Below are 13578 nucleotides of genomic sequence, written 5' to 3'. Positions count from 1 at the left end.
GAGGTCATCAGTCCCCTAGAACTTAGAACTACTTAAACCTAACTAACCTAAGGTCATCACACACATCCATGCCCGAGAAGACGAAGAGACAGAGAAAGTATATGAGGACATTGAAAGGGTGATACAGTATGTAAAGTGAGATGAAAATCCAGGAGTTATGGGCGACTGGAATGCAGATGTAGGGGAAGGAACAGAAGAAGCGGTTACAAGAGAATGTGGATTTGGGACTAGGATTGAGAGAGGAGAAAGTGTAATTGAGTTCTGTAATAAACTTCAGCCAGTAATAGCGAATACTCTGTTCAAGAATCACAAGCGGAGGAGGTATACTGGAAAGAGGCCCGGTGATAGGGGAAGGTTTCAGTTAGATTGCACTACGGTCAGAGATTTTGAAAACAGGTATCGGAATGTAAGGCGTACGCAGGAGCAGATATAGACTCAGATTACAATGTAGTAGTGTCGAAGAGTAGGCATAAGTTTAAGAGATTAGTCAGAAAGAATCAATACGCAAAGAACTCGGATACAGAAGTATTAAGGAATGACGAGATACGCTTGGAGTTCTCTAAGGCTATAGGTACAGCAATAATGAATAGCTCAGTAGTCAGTACAGTTGAAGAGGAATGGACAACTCTAAAAAGGACAATCACGTAAGTTGGAAAGGTAAATATAGGTACAAATAAGGTAACTGCGAAGAAACCATGAAGAAATACTACAGCTGATCGATGAAAGAGAAACGTACAAAAATGTTCAAGGAAATACAAGTCGCTGAGGAGTGAAGTAAATAGGAAGTGTAGGGAAGCTAAGACGAAATGGCTGCAGGAAAAATGTGAAGAAATCGAAAAAGAAATGATTGTCGGAAGTACTAGCTCAGCATATAGGAAAGTAAAAAAAACCTTCGGTGACATTAAAAGCGAGTGTGATAACACTAAGAGCGCAACGGGAATTCCACTGGTAAATGCAGAGGAGAGAGTGGAGAGGTGAAAAGAGTACATTGAAGCCCTGTATAAGGGGGAAGATTTGTGTTATTTGGAAGAAGAAGGAACAGGAGTCGATTTAGAAGAGGTAGGGAATCCAGGAACAGAATCAGAATTTAAGAGAGCTTTGGACGACTTAGACCGAATGACTCAGAAGGGACAGATAACATTCCAACAGAATTTCTAAAATCATTGGGGGAATTGGCAACCAAACGAATATACCCTTTGATATTTAGACTGTATGAGTCTGGCGACATACCATCTGACTTTCGGAAAAATAACATCCAGACAATTCCGAGGTCTGCAAGAGCTGACAAGTGCGAGAATTATCGCACAATCAGCTTTACAGCTCATGCATCCAAGTTGTTTACAAGACTAATATACAGAAGAATGGAAAGGAAACTTGCGGCTGTGTTAAATGGCGATCAGTTTGGCTTTAGGAAAGGTAAAGGCACGAAAGAGGCTTTGCGGTTGATAATGGAAGCAAGACTAAAGAAAAATCAGGACACCTTCATGGGATTTATCGACATGGAAGAAGCGTTCGCCAATGTAAAATGGTGAAAGATGTACGAAATTTTGAGAAAAATAGGTATAAGCTATAGGGAGAGACGGGTAACAGACAATATGTACAATAGCCAAAAGGAAATAATAAGGGTGAAAGACAAAAGACGAGGTACTCGGATTAAAAAGGATCGTTCCAACTGTTCAATTTGTACATCGAAGAAGCAATGAAGGAAATAAAAGATGGGTTCAGGAGCAGGAATAAAATTCAGAATGAAAAGAAATCAATTATACGATTCGCTGATATTGGTATCCTGAGCGAAAGTAAGAAGAATTACATGAGCTGATGAATGAAATAAAGAGCCTAATGAGTATAGAATATTGTTTGAAAGTAAATCAAAGAAAGACGAAAGTAATGAGATGTAGCACATACGAGAACAGCGAGGAACTTATCAGGATTGATGGTCACGAAGTAGATGACGTTAATTGAATTTACGGCTGGTCGCGGCGGAGTTTCGAGTCCTGCCTCGGGCATGGATGTGTGTGTTTATCCTTAGGATAATTTAGGTTAAGTAGTGTGTATGCTTAGGGACTAATGACCTTAGCAGTTAAGTCCCATAAGATTTCACACACACACACAGTTCAATATACTTCCTAGGCAGCAAAGTGACCAATGACGGACGGAGCAAGGAGGAGGTCAAAAGCATACAAGGATAGCAAAAAGGGCATTCCTGGCCAAAAGAATTCTACTAGTATCAAACATAAACCTCAATCTGAGTAAGACATTTCTGAAAATAGGAAATCTGTGATAAGATCTTATGGGATCAAACTGCTGAGGTCATCGGTCCCTAAGCTTATGCACTGCTTAATTTAACTTAAACTAACATACTCTAAGGACAACACACACACTCGAACGTCCGACGGAGGGTGCCGCGTAGACCGTGACAAGACGCCTGAGACCACGCGGCTACCCCGTGCGGCGACATTTCTGAAAATAGCACAGCATTGTATGGTAGTGAAACATGGACTGTGGGAAAACTGGAACAGAGGAATCGAGGCATTTGAGATGTGATGCTACAGACGATTGTTGAAAATTAGATGACCTGATTAGGTAAGGAATGAGGAGGTTCAGCGCAGAATCGGAGAGGAAAGGAATATATGGAAAACACTGACAATGAGAAAGGACAGGATGATGCGACATCCGTTAAGACATCAGGGAATGACTTCCATGGTACTAGATGGAGTGGTAGAGGGCAAAAACTGTAGAGAAAGATAGATATTGGAATATATCCAGCAAATAATTGAGGATGTCGGTTGCTATTGCTACTCTGAAATGAGGAGGTTGGCACAGGAAAGGAATTCGTGGCAGGCCGCATCAAACCAGTCTCATATGTAGGTAGATAGGTAAAACTTGACAGACATCTAAAGCTTGACACAAATCAGTGAAGGGACGTGAGATTTAATTAAAACCAAAAAAGGTGCATACGCCGGCCGACATATGACTCCGAAGAGCAACACGTCAGTGACTCCTCATGAGAATCGTGTGTAAGATGATCCGTAGTGAGAGAGGGAGTCAGATGCGCTAACAGTCGCGGCATGTTGACTTTGCCAGAAAAGACACTGTTAGTTAAGCTTCAGTATCGGAATGGAGAATCCGCTACTGCAGCTTTACAGTCCTACCGCCATAAGAAGGGTATCAGAATGGCTAAAGGTCCTGTGAGAAGTGTTGTTGTGAAGCAAATTGCCACAAAGTTTGAAGCCACGAGCTGTTTAGATGATCCGCCCCACAGTACCGTAGTGGGCGACAAGACACAAGTTTTGTGAGAATGGCGTGACGAGCGGCCAGTCTAGTCATCCGTGACATCCCAGGTCCCCAAGCCTCCATCCGTGTGGTTGATTATTGCTTGTGGAGTTACGTGAAGGCGTAAGTCTACCGTAATCGTCAACCCCACTGAGAATTCTAAAAGACGACATCTAACGGCAATTAATAATCATATCTACTGATAAGCTGCGCACAGCTAAAGATATTGTCAATGAATAACGGCCGATATGAAGCGCTATTTGTTGGCCGTTTTGTACACACTTTTCGGTTTCAATAAAACCCCATGTCATTTCAAAAACGTGTTTGAGTTTTTTACCTCTCTACCTACTTTATTCCGTGAAGAATTGAATATTCCCATATTAACAGTCTTTTGAGTCACCCTGTACAGAAAAATGGCAAGATGTGGTCTTTTCAGAAGAGTGCCGTTGTGCGTCTATAATCGCGATGGACATACCGATACGTATAGACTATGAGGTGAACGAACGTTGCATTCGCCATTGTTATACTGATCCAGCGTGATGGTATGGGATTCTATGTTGGACACGCAAGATAGTCACTTCTGGTTCGCATAGCTTGTAACTTGGGTAGCAGCCATTACGTTTCTAACGTAATAAAGCTGGTGACTGAGCTTTATCTTCGATGCCTCTCTAATGTTATGCTTCAACACGATAACGCAACATTGCATATTTCTCTATTTTCCTGGTGTAACTCGATGCAGAGAGTGTTAGACAGTCCGTCCAAATCACTCACTCAAACGTTTGGTCATCTGTCTTCCGGAGACTTAGCGGCCACCACTTGCCAGCCACTACAGTTGATGAACTCTGGCATTGATTTGATGGATCATTCAATGATGTACCCGTATCCATCTTCCGTGCTAATTTCGACGTAATGCTCTGCCGTGTCGTGTTGCTAGTAGAAGTGTCAGATTTGTGTACGAAATTTCGCAACGCTGTGTAACATCAAAGTAACTACGAATTTACTCAGGTATTCTTTGTATTACTGTGTATACAAAAATTTCGTTGGTTTCTACCCCTCTTGGAGCACCAGCTGTTACGGCGATGTTCCGTTGAATTAGTACGCAACTATTTTTTGGCATTTAACTTTATTCTTACAAGTTTTACTGTGACAAGTTTAATCAAAATCTGTGAACTTAGTATCAGTTGTTGAGCATTTTACTACAGACATGTTACTCAGATGGTAGAGCACTTGCCCGCAAAAGGCAAAGGTCCATAGTTCGAGTCTCGGTCCGGCACACAGTTTTAATCTGCCAGAAAGTTTCATATCAGCGCACACTCCGTTGTAGAGTGAAAATCTCATTCTGGGAACAACCCCCAGGCTGTGGCTAAGCCATGTCTCCGCAGCGTCCTTTCTTTATGGAGTGCTAGTTGTGCAAGGTTCGCAGGAGAGCTTCTGTAAAGTTTGGAAGGTAGGAGGCGAGGTACTGGCGGAAAAAGCTGTAAGGACGGGGCGTCAGTCGTGCTTGGGTAGCTCAAATGGTAGAGCACTTGTCCGCAAAAGGCAAAGGTCCAGAGTTCGAGTCTCGGTCCAGCACACAGTTTCAATCTGCCAGGAAGTTTCCAGATGACATTAGTTACAACAAAAACACGATATACCTCTCATTCCGCTGCACTGCAACAAGTCATAAGATATAAAGACAACACCAATGAAAACTGCCGTGCATGCTTCAACCAGCTATATACATTATGCAAAGTGATCCTAGAGGGGGTTGATGCTAACATAACGTACCAATAATCATTCAGATTAATTAAAGACAAGTTAATTTAAAACTATAGACCTGTAAAACATTATAAGTTGCACTATGTGATCAAAAGTATCCGGACACCTGGCTGAAAATAACTTAAAAGTTCGTGGCGCCCTCCATCGGTAAGGCTGGAATGAAATACGGTGTTCGCCCGCTCTTAGCCGTGATGACAGCTTCCACTCTCGCAGATATACGTTCAATCAGGTGCTGAAAGGTTTCTTGGGGAATGGCAGCCCATTCTTCACAGAGTGCTGCACTGAGGAGAGGTACCGATATAGGTCGGTGAGGCCTGGCACGAAGTCGGCATTCCAAAACATTCCAAAGGTGATCTATAGGATTCAGGTCAGGACTCTGTGCAGGCCAGCCCATTACAGGGATGTTATTGTCGTGTAAGCATTCCGCCACAGGCGGTGCATTATGAACAGATGCTCGATCTTGTTGAAAGATGCAGTCGCCATCCCCGTATTGCTCTTCAATAGGGGGAAGCAAGAAGGTACTTAAAACATCAATGTAGGACTGTGCTGTAATAGTGCCACGCAAAGCAACAAGGGGTGCAAGCCCCCTCCATGAAAATCACGACCACACCGTAACACCACCGCCTCCGAAATTTACTGTTGGCACTACACATGCTGGCAGATGACGTTCACCGCGCATTCGCCATACCCACGCCCTGCCATCGGATGACCACATTGTGTACCGTGACTCATCATAGCACACAACGTTTTTTCACTGTTCAATCGGGCATTGTTTACGCTCCTTACACCAAGCGTGGCGTCATTTGGCATTTACCGGGGTGATGTGTGGTTTATGAGCAGCCGCTCGACCATGAAATCCAAGTGTTCTCACCTCTCGCCTGTCATAGTACTTGCAGTGAATCCTGATGCAGTTTGGAATTGCTGTGTGATGATCTGGATAGATGTCTGCCTGTTACAATTTACGATCCTCTTCAACTGTCGACGGAGTCAGTCAATAGACGAGGTAGGCCTGTGCGCTTTTCTGCTGTACGTGACTCTCCACGTTTCTACTTCACTATCACATTGGAAACAGTGCACTTAGGGATATTTAGGAGTGTGGAAATCTCGCGTACAGACGTACGACACAAGTGACACCCAATCATCTGACCACGTTTGAAATCCGTGAGTCCCACCAAGTGCCACATTCAGCTCTTTCACGATGTCATCAGCTACTGAGGTCGCTGATATGAAGTACCTGGCAGTAGGTGGCAACACAAATCACCTAATATAAAAAACCTATGTTTTTGGGGATGTCCAGATACTTTTGGTTACATAGTGTATATATAAGAAAGCACGATATTTAAAAAAATTGTTTAACACTATGAAAAACGTAGTCGCCCTCTGACAGTTTACAGCTGGTCAGAATTTAATTAATTTCGTTACTTGATGTCCGGTTCTGTTTCATTTAAATTTTTCTTACTTACTGTCCGAATCAAATCATAAAATGTAATATGAAACACAAGAGAGTGTGTACGTTGTTTAAATTTATTTCATCTTCATCCTTTATAGGACTAATTTTAGAGCCATCACAATGTACTCAACTCAGGACCGATTTATGTAATGGTTTTTTAGTTTTCTACCTTTCTGTTACGTTATGACTAGCTTTAAACCGTCAGCAGAGGAATACATTTTTCATATGGTGAAACATTTTTTTATAACTCCTGCTTTCTTACGTACAACTGAAAATATGTTAAGAATCTGTACTTATAAATGAACTTCCGTTTAATTACTTTTTATGAATATTTATACGTAATCCATGCATGATCGCCCTCTCGGATTGCTTTGCATCCAATATATACCTGGTAGAAACATGCATTGCAGTTTTGGGGCGTGTTATTTTTGCATCTTATAACTTGTTTTAGTTATCACTCCTGTCATTTGTTATCAACATTTTAATGTAGTAGCTAGTAATTTGCTTGCTTTCAATTTTATTGTAGATTGTGAAGATGGTTTCAGCGTATACCAACCAGCAATTTTATTCAAAAAACTTCGCAATCAAGACAATCAAATAATAATTTTGGTCATCATTATTGCTTTCCAGATTGTCATGTTACGTAAAATTCTATTCAATTTGAGTCCTGGTCCGGCACATTATTTAAAGTCAGTGAATTTTAGAACAGCGCAAACTTTGCTGCTATAGAGTGAAAGGTTCACTGCCAACTTCATTTCAGCAAAGCTGCGCACAAATTAGTAGCACTTGCCTAGTGTCTGTGATGTGAGTCAGACCTCGAGTGCAGGAGAACGTCTGTAGTTAACCACTTGAACGATTTAATGAAACTTGTTACAGCTAAGAACACGGTTCAAGGTCGAAAAACATTCACGTTCCAATATGTCATGACAGACTATTACCAACTCCACTAGCAGTCTTTATGGTGGGGGGTTTATTATTATTATTATTATTATTATGTTTTTATATTATTATTTACTTTTAAAATATTGAAATTTAGGAATTTAATTACCACCATATTTTTTTAGCTAGGCTTCTCTACCGGGATTGTCTGTTGGCGAGTATAATTTTGGGGCGTGATTTACGCCTAATCGCTATTGGACTTCCTTTTGCTAAAAGTGAAATTTTAGATGCAGGTTCTTTCCTGAAAGCAAACCAATCTTATTCCACTGATTGGTGCCGTTAATGTGCGGTCATTCACCAACAGACATCCCCACTCAAAGTAAGCCACATTTTCTTATCAGATTCATGAAAAAGCTGAGGAAAAAAGGTATGATTAGTCGTAATGATAAACACAATGAAATTAAATAATTGTTATTACGCAAAATGAGTACAAAAAAACGGAACCTCTACGTAATATAGATTATTGCGACCGTACCGGACAATGGCTGAAGAGGAAGGAGCGAACAAAAGTTGCCGGTCCGGTTCATTTAACATTACATAGATACTGTAGTTTACAGAGAGGTTTTATTGTAATCGCATTGTTTACTAATCAGCGATAAAATCGTCTCCGCGCTACTGCGCGACAACACACAGTCACGAAATCCGCTAACACTTGGGGAACATTACACAGCCCCCTAAATTTTTAAAAGTTTTTATCTCGGTTCGTTCTTGTCGGGTAATGTAGTGAATATCATAATTAATAACAGAAACCAACATGGGAGAAAATACACATTAGAAGGAAAAACGTTCCAGTGAAAATAAGTTACGAAAACAGTCAGTGGCGAGGTATTTCGGAATTTGTTGCTACGAGCCGCCACTGACTACATTACAAAGTATTGCCCTATTTGGTACAAACATATAAGACATGTAAACTTTACGATCACGGCTTCATCTAATTGCATTCAAATTTCACCCGTGGCCTTCCTTAGCTTACTGCTTCATACACTCATATCTGTTAAAAGATGTTTTTCATGCTTCTCCACATTTGGATATAATGCTGCTTTCATCTCTGCGGTGGGTCACGAATTGTTTGAAGCAAAAAGGGGCTATCTCATAAATTTTGGGAAGACTGTATCATTTACTGCTCCAGTTCATCAACCGTATCAATGGGAGTGTTGTGCACCACAACTTTTGGGTAACCCCAGACACCTCCTGCTTCATATCAGCGCTTGAGATACCCTCTTACATCAGGAGTAAAAAGATCCGGTGCCCCATCATGCATACACCACAGTCTCCAACCCCAGGCCATGGATGTAATTTGAGGTCCATAAAGCGGTCTTATCGAAAAGATAGCATTTAAACTACACTGAGGTGAGAAAAGTCATGGGATAATGATATGCACATATACAGTCGGCGGTGGTATCGCGTACACAAAGTATAAAAGGACAGTTCATTGACGGAGCTGTCATTTGGACTCGGGTGATTCATGTGAAAAGATTTCTTGCGTGATTGCGGCCGCACGACGGAAATTAAAAGACTTTGAATGCGAAGTGCTAGTTGGAGCTAGACACATGGGTCATTCCATCTCGGAAAGCGTTGGGGAATTGGATTTTCCAAGATCCACACTGCCAAGAGTGTGCTGAGAACAACAAATTTCAGGCATTACCTCTCACCATGGACAACACAGTGGCCGACGGTCTTCACTTAACGGCAGAGAGCATCGGCGGTTGCGTAGAGTTAGCAGTGCTAACAGACCAGCAACCGTGTGTGAAATAGCCGCAGAAATTAATATGGAGCGTGGTACGAAATTATTTATTAGGAGAGTGCGTCGAAATTTGGCGATAATGGTCTACGACAGTAGACGGTCGATGCGAGTGCTTTTGCTAACAACACGGCACCGCCTGGACGCCTCTCCTGGGCTCGCGACCACATCGGTTGGACCCTAGACGACTGAAAAACAGTGGCCTTGTCAGATGATTCCCGATTGGGGGATGGTGAAAGCTGATGGTAGTGTTCGAGTGTGGCACAGACCCCAAGAAGCCTTACTCAAGATGTCAACAATGCACAGTACTAAATGGTCATGGTTGCATAATGGTGAGGGCTGTGTTTATATGGAATGGACTGGATCCTCTGGTCCAACTGAACCGATCATTGACTGGAAATGGTTATGTTCGGTTACCTGGAGACCATTTTCTGCGATTCATGGACTTTATAACAATTCGCCATGTCAATAGGCCACAGTTGTACGTAATTCGTTTGAAGATCGTTTGGGACAGTTCGAGCGAATGATTTGGTCACCCGGATCGCTCGACATGAATCGCAACATTTATGGGACACAGTAGACAGGTCATATTGTGCTCCCAAAATGCTGCACTGGCAACACTTCTGCAGTAGCGGAGGCATGGCTCAATACTTCTGCAGAGTACTTCCAACTATGTGTTGAGTCCATGCCATGCCAAGTTGTTGCAGTACGCCGGGCAAAAGGCGATCCGGCACGATACTAGGCCGTATCCCACGACTTTTATCACCTCAGTGTATGTTTAACTAACTAAAACCGTATTTTGTACTGAAGTCATTGGCGGTTTGTAACACGATTTCACAATTATCTCGCAAAAAACTGATTTGCGGAGCTATGTTTATCGGAACGTTCTTTCTCCTACTGTCGCATACTTTCATCCGAGTCAGTTTTCACTATTAATTATGTTTCAGGGTTTGTACGTACGCAGTATAGTACGGAACAACTACTGCACAAACGTCTGCTGATTGACATGAAGTGCGTGGTGCGGTAAATGAAAGCAAAATGTAGAGTTCTTAGCAAGGGGATGATGTAAAACTAACAAGGTTACAACACGAACAGAAACGAGCTATATATAAATACAAGGTAAAACCAGTAACTCATGACACGAATGGAAGTTGGAGCTCATTTTAAGGTCAGAGATAACATAGGCACCAAAAATTACGATTGCCCGCAGCATCATCGCTCTGTTGAATCTGAAAACTATAACTTCAGGCCGAAAACTATTCGAGAATACTTTCCTGTCGCCTTTCTCCATTAAATGCTCTGCGTCATGCATCTCGATTTTATTTGGCTGCGCTCATTATCGTTATCATAGCTTCCGTAAGATTAATTCCCAATAATTCAAAGTATCGACCACATAAGGATCTGCTGGCGTTGTTGTACGTGTTCCTAAGCCTGTTTATGGCCATCGCTGTGGCGCAGAGTACTGTTGTGGAAAGGGACGGAGTGTTGGTACACTACAGGAGTAACATTCTTGAAAACTTCTTGCCGATTAATGCTGTGTGCCGGACCGGGACTCAAATATGGGACCTTGCCATTTCGCGGTTAATGGTTCTTACGACTGAATTATCCTTCTTTTGGGGGGGGGGGGGGGAGGGGGGGCTCCTTCTCCCATAACCGTCTTCCTTGCGCTCTCCAAGGGTGCCTTCATCGCCGAGCTTCACTGCTTTATTTAAATTTAAACGTAAATATCACGTTCCGACAAAGAGTGACACATACTCTCCACACCTTTACAGCAATAAAGAACGAAATCAAGAAATAAATGGTGTGAAATAAAATTGTAAGTGTTCCTCAGAATACATTTGTCGCCACGGAAGTTCCTTGTGGCGAATTGAATCTTCGTAATATACAGCGAAACAAAAAGTGTATATCTTCATAATGCAGTTTTCATAAACAAATATCGTGACGTACTGTACTTCTTAAAGCCAAATAAAGAACTAAGGATAAAACACAATTAACAGCAGAAGAACGAATTGACAGTCCTTCATAGGAATTTAAAGCCTGCGGCCTTCTTGGTTGTCAGCCGGCCGGTGTGGCCGAGCGGTTCTAGGCGCTTCAGTCTGGAACCGCGCAACCGCTACGGTCGCAGGTTCTAATCCTGCCTCGGGCATGGATGTGTGTGATGTCCTTAGGTTAGTTAGGTTTAAGTAGTTCTGAGTTCTGGGGACTGATGACCTCAGATGTTAAGTCCCATAGTGCTCAGAGCCATTTTTCTTGGTTGTCAGACAGAAAATAAAATATTCACTGGACGCCGTACAAAAAAGTAATCGTTGTAACAAAGTAAGCGTCTTTTAATTCAAAAACTCCTGATGGAAATATTGAATACAAACTAGCATAACCTGGTAGCAGACATCCTCGCTGATACTCGAAACTAAATGTTCACTTCCTGAGGTTGTATACTGTTTTAAAAAATAATGTACCTTAAATAACGGAAATAGAAGTTTCTTCCAGCTATTGTAGAGTACCAGTCTTAGTCAACGTCATACTGTAGACAAGCAGCCTGTCCGCAGTATATGTGGAGATATGTATTGGAACGTGCACCACACCAAGCAAGTTCAGAATGGTCCTGAGACAAGTTTCCTACGTCTGTTTATGTGTTAGTGTTTTTCTAATGACGTTTTGCGTAACGAAAGATCTCAGCATATGGAGCATAGAAAAGTAAATAAGTACTTTGCACAGCACCGCAAATCACGTTGTCACATTAAATGAAGGGAAAAGAGAACACGAAAGGAAAAGTAGAACAAATAAATTGTAGTCCTATATCACCATACGCTTTTTGCAAAGATATTTTCATGAAATTTGCAACGGTGTAACTATATTTCTTCCGTGTTTGGTGTCTTCCGTGTTCATTCTATAAATATTCCAGGAAATCCAATTCATCAGACATTTTTAGGGAGAATACTGCATGAATTGTGTGTTCCATAATCCATGTCGTCCCATTTTCTTTGCTTTGGGATAGGGATTCCATTGCGGTATGATGGCATCTGTGATATGATTCATAGCTACCCAGCCTCACAGCTGTAACTGCGTCGGTACCTCTTGCCCTACCAAACTTCCGAATCCAAATTACGAGTCCACATACTGGTATTCCCCCATTCTACGACCCCCATTGGACAGTCAGAAGCCGACTCATGATAAAAGGAGCTACTATGATCATTCATAGCTGTCAGATGCATTTCATGCCAAAAAGCGGCAACACCTCGTAATTATATCTGAATTCGCTCCGACAAATGAAATATGTTCATTCATCTACATTGTGGCTTTGGATACAGCAATTACAATGCCAGGTTTCAGCTGTATCGGGTACATATCTTTTCAAATAAGAAATTAGATTAGACCAACACTTAATAATTACTGAAACATCCGATTTGTATCTACGTGTATGGATCTTTATCTAATTTATCATTACAAATCTCTTAGCCTTCTAGCTTACAATCAGGTTTTTCAAAGTGTGTCTTAAGTTATAAAGGGTGATTCCGTGACGATGTTACAAACTTTCTTGGATGTTGGAGAAGGGTAAGTGTATCAGTTTGATGTGAGGGACCTTATTCCAGAAACGACCAAGTCCAAAGTTATAAGGGAAAATCGTTGTGAAACCTCTGAGAGTGGAATACATGTACCTCTACCGTTGTTGTTAAGATTGTAGGGCAGGCAACTTAGAGAGGCTGTAGTATGGACCAAAACAAGACAAAAATGTACAGTAAATTGTGATCTAAAATTCATATCTTAAGATATATGGGCATTTGTTCATCTTCGTTACTACGAAACAGGTCACTTCTGAACAAATGCCCAGAGCTCTTATGGTATGCATTTTAGATCCCATGTTTAGAGGACTTTTTTGTTTTGGTCCGTTCCTGAAAGAGGCCTACCCTGCAGTCTTAGCAACAACAATACATGTGTTTTACGGTCAGAGGTACCAGAACGAGTTTCACTTACAATTTTGGACTCGATCGTTTCCGAACCAAGGTCCTTCACTTCTCTTTCATACATTTACTCTTGACCGTTATCCCTGAAAGTTTGTATCATCGTCACGGAATCACCCTGTGTTTGACAGCAAAAGACTGTCACACAACTGACAAACTTGTTGAGATAAGAAAGTTATGCATTTTTTATCTAAACATGAAGTACTGAAAGAACATCGTCCTCCTTTTTCAGTAATTAGCTTCTTGAGGGAGCTAGTTTCCTATAATTACTGCAGGCTAAACAGATTATCAATACTTCTGTCTCCGCATTAAATATGCACAGTGCATCATTAAATATTTCTAAGCGTTTATAGTATGCTTTCAGTTTCCCATTAAGTGTTAACATGGCTGTAATGTTCTGTGATAGTGGTAACTTGATCGTTAAACTTTGGTAGCTCATAGGAAAATATGATTTTGTG

At 41.6% G+C, this 13578-nt stretch overlaps 1 protein-coding gene across 1 annotated transcript in view; it reads left to right on the top strand.

The window, feature by feature from the left end:
- LOC126481384 (uncharacterized) overlaps positions 1 to 13578 on the top strand; it is a 416720-nt gene that overhangs the window by 379584 nt on the left and 23558 nt on the right. The gene's annotated exons all lie outside the window — the stretch shown is intronic.

The sequence above is a fragment of the Schistocerca serialis genome, chromosome 5, assembly GCF_023864345.2.
Source record: "Schistocerca serialis cubense isolate TAMUIC-IGC-003099 chromosome 5, iqSchSeri2.2, whole genome shotgun sequence".
Classification (NCBI taxonomy): domain Eukaryota; kingdom Metazoa; phylum Arthropoda; class Insecta; order Orthoptera; family Acrididae; genus Schistocerca; species Schistocerca serialis.
This window is presented reverse-complemented; position numbering and strand designations above follow the sequence as displayed.